The following is a 4006-nucleotide window of genomic DNA, read 5'->3' as shown; positions in this document are numbered from 1 at the left end:
TTTCACGGGGGTCGCCAAGCAAGGCTGTCCGCCATTTTTTCCCCCTTTTCCGGCGGGTGCCTTACCTCCCTTGGGCTGGGCCAGCTGGTGGTCGGCCTGCTCCGTCTCTGCCGCTTGCCAGCTACGCCTCGGCCGGCGCAGGGGGCGGAACCACGCATGCGCGGCGCTCCCGGGCAGGGAAAGTCCTCGACTTATGACCGGTTGGGTAGACCTCGACTTACAACCAGTTTAGTCCTCGACTTACGACCAGTTTAGTCCTTGACTTACGACCGGTTTAGTCCTCAACTTACGACCGGTTGGGGTCGCGGCATTAAAAAGGTTGAGAACCACTGCTCTGGTTGGATACACCTGCACTTGACTTAAAAGACCCGAGTCTTTGTGACTGCTTCACTTAACCGTGTTGCCAGTCCCAATTGGGTTTGCTAAACGAGGATTGCCTGTATCTCACATTGGGTAGTTGCTGAGGCTTCTGAAACCTTCACGTCTATAATTACTTTTGAGTTTCTAGACCAGTTTTAAGAAAAGATGCTGCCTCTGGTTTGGGCTAAAATATTTCTGCAGCTCTAGGTGGCTTTCAGAGAGTCAGGTCAGTTCGGAGGGCTTCTTAATTGTTTACCTTGCAAGGCCAGGTGAATTTCCACCTCTCTAGAGACTCCCCACCCCTTTTTTTTTTATTTTTAGATTGAGCTCTGCAGCTTTCTTTTGCCTTCCTCCTTGCGTTTCCAGGTCAGTTTCAGGGGCTCTTCAGAGGGTTTCCATAGCAATCGAGAGCCTTAATGCTAAGTCAATTGGCTGCTGTTGGCAGAGGGTGAGCTTTGAACCACACACATTCCGCTCAGAGGGCCGGACACAATGGCCGGACTGCGTCTTTTCCCAGACTGACCTTTCGACGGCTCCTCTCCGGTGGTTTATGAACTGCCCTCTAATCCCAGCCGTTCCAGGCGGTGCCCAACATGGTTTGCAAACTGGCTTTAGGGAGGGGTTTTTCCTCCCCAAGAAGGAAGCTTGAGGATGCAAACATTCTGCTTCGTTGCTACCCCAAATATTCTCAAGACTTGGGGAAAACATCTTGGTCTGTTCCCCTTGCTATCTGATTTTACCTTTATTTTGCTTAGGAACTATAGTAAACTTTATTAAAAGTAAACAAACTGCCTCCTATTAGATCAGGGTGTTATTCAAACTTATTTACGATGTGAGTTGAATTTTAATTCAGCTGTGGAGGTGGTTAGTAGCATCAAGTTTCTGGCTGTGCAGTGGACGAGCAAGTTTAGTTGCTCAACAGGGAGACACTGGTGAAGTGGGCACAACAGCACCTGCATTTTCTGCGTCGCATGGGAAAAGCGCATCTTCCTTCCCCTGTCCTGACCAATTTCTACAGAGGGGACGATCGAGAGCATCCCGTCATACGGCATCGCTGTCTGGTTTGGAAGCATCCCTGCGTCAGACAGGAAGGCGGTGCAGAGAGTGGTGAGGACGGCAGAAAAGATCATTGGCAGTTCCCTCCCTTCCGTCCAGGACGTGGCACATAAATGATGCTCGAGCAAGGTCTGCAGGATTGTCTGGGATGCTACACACCCTCTTCACACCCTGTTTTCCATGGGAGGAGGGTATGGGTAGATGTATGTATTACCTGTTAATTCAAGAATTGATTCTGGCAGCAATAGTTTTTTCTCATCATCTCAGACTCCAGGGCTGGCATCGGTGACATTTTGAGGGAAGACTCAGGAAAACATCTGGTATGGTGGCAAAGCCAGCTGGGAGATTCTAAGCCAGTCACTTTCTCTCAGCCCTAGGAAGCAGGCAATGGCAACCCGCTCCCAAAATTTTGACAAGAAAACTGCAAGGATGAGAATGAGTCCAGGTAGTTGCCAGGAGTCAACAAGGCCTCAAACGTACATAAATAAATAAAACATAAACATAAAAAAAATAAATAAAGAAAACATAAATAATGGAAAAACCAGATCCTGGCTAGAGATTTATTTGAATTTATCCTCTTCTTGAAGGGCCCAGTTGTATTTACCATCTAAATCTCTTTAAAAGGCAGACCCCCTGAGATGTTCTGCCAGCCTTCCTTTTGTATGTCTTCTGGGTCTTTTTAATCACTTTAGCTACATGCACATAAAATAACCATGTAATTTGTTTTCAATACAGAACTTGAAGGGTTTTTTTTCTTCTTTACCCCAGTTAAGCCGACAGCACGTGCTTTTTCAAAAGGACCTAAAGAGAAGTTTTAACTGGGAGAGCTATGCCATGAAGAATATTTCTGCATCTGCAATTAAGATCTAAAAGGCTTTAACAAGGTAATTTTCCTAAGGAATATTGGAAAAAACAAAACCCTCCCAGAATAAGAAAGCAAAGCTTTCTATTTTAATGAGAACAAGATCACACGGAAAAATTAGGAAAATTATATACACTGTTTATTTATCTAATTACCTGTACAGGTTATATTTATTCTGTGATTTGAAAAGTCACTTGAGTAATAAAATAATATCTATGTTCGTAATAGAAGATATTCTGTTTTAGAAAGTAAAGCATTTAAATTACCTAGTTCCAACTTTTTAAAGATACAATACACTTATTCACATTCTATTTGATTGAAAATCTCTCTACTCAAAATTCACAGCAGATTATTTTAAATATGTGTGTTTCACTTAACTAGGGTACCAATAACTGGATTATAATGAAATCTGATGTCATTGATATTCTAATGCTTACAAACATTAATTTCAGTTATTTTAAAGTTCTTTAAAATTAATTTATCTCCCTAAAGAATTGAAACATAAAATTTTTAAAACAGTATGAGTGCTAATATTAAACAGAGCAATAAAGAACAGTCTGGATTCTGCAAAACTTTTAGTAATTTAGCTGTTTTCCGAATACCAATATTTTAAACAGAAAGATTATACACACACACATCATTTAAAAATTACCTGTGTTCCCTGAACAATATAAAATTTTTATTTTATTTATAATACAATATACACTAGATGCAAACTTCAAAACTTCTCCATGCCCGGCAGAAATGCACAATCAATTTATACAAAAGGCATGTCTTTTTGTAACTTCACAGCAACAAACACACTGCTCTAATTCAAGTAAAATTTAATTATGAAAAAAATAAGATCTTGCTTCTATTTTTGCACCAGATCTTGCAGCTTTACACTTCCATTACATACTCCATTCTCCCAATCTTTCCACATCACGCTTTCCACATACTTTAGTTCAGTCATAACCTATTAAATGGGAATTTATTATCACCGCACCATATTTTCTGCATAACATGTAGACATAATTTTAAAGCGAGGCAATCTATTTGCAAGGAATAAAACCAGAACAATGTCAGCATTCATCAGTATAAAGGTTTTTTTGGGGGGGAAAAAACCCACTGATGTATCGAAGTAGATTACATTAAGTGCTGTACCTATACAATAAACTGATTATATGGCATCTTCCATAAATCCACCATTACCACTTACACTCTACAAAGTCTGATGATTTGTTGACATGTATGAGCAATGTAATAGTGCTAATTATTGGAGAATACTACTAAGAATTTTGTGGGAAGGCTTGGATGTGTCCTTCAAAGTGGTCCTGATGTACAGATTTTGAGCAAAAGGCATCCATTCTCCAAATTGGAGTGTTCCAAATTCTGCTGAGAAAGTTGGGAGAGATCTTCTCTGGATACAAAACAGAACAGAGGAGCTCAAGGAAAAAGGGCTGCTTTCACCCTGGTAGGTGCCGCCAGAGAAAGAGACGCTTCTGAATTTGCAGACAGCAACAATAACTCTTCCCCTCCTTCCAGCAACGAGAGAAGTTGGATGCACAAAGGCCAACGCTTTTCGAAAGGCACAACTAGGCTGGTGGCCTCCGACCACCGTGGATGGCATGAAGAAGAATTGTGCAGTTGGGCTACCAGATCCATTATTTTGTTACTGACAAAAGGAGATTCACCTGAAAGACAAAAGTATATTTATTTTTTTAGAAGCACAAATGACTTCCTTGAAAG

Source organism: Protobothrops mucrosquamatus, unplaced genomic scaffold, assembly GCF_001527695.2.
Source record: "Protobothrops mucrosquamatus isolate PMUCROS unplaced genomic scaffold, P.Mucros_1.0 scaffold6276, whole genome shotgun sequence".
In the NCBI taxonomy this organism is placed as follows: domain Eukaryota; kingdom Metazoa; phylum Chordata; class Lepidosauria; order Squamata; family Viperidae; genus Protobothrops; species Protobothrops mucrosquamatus.
The sequence above is the reverse complement of the archived record's forward strand: the minus strand, read 5'-3'. Positions refer to the sequence as shown.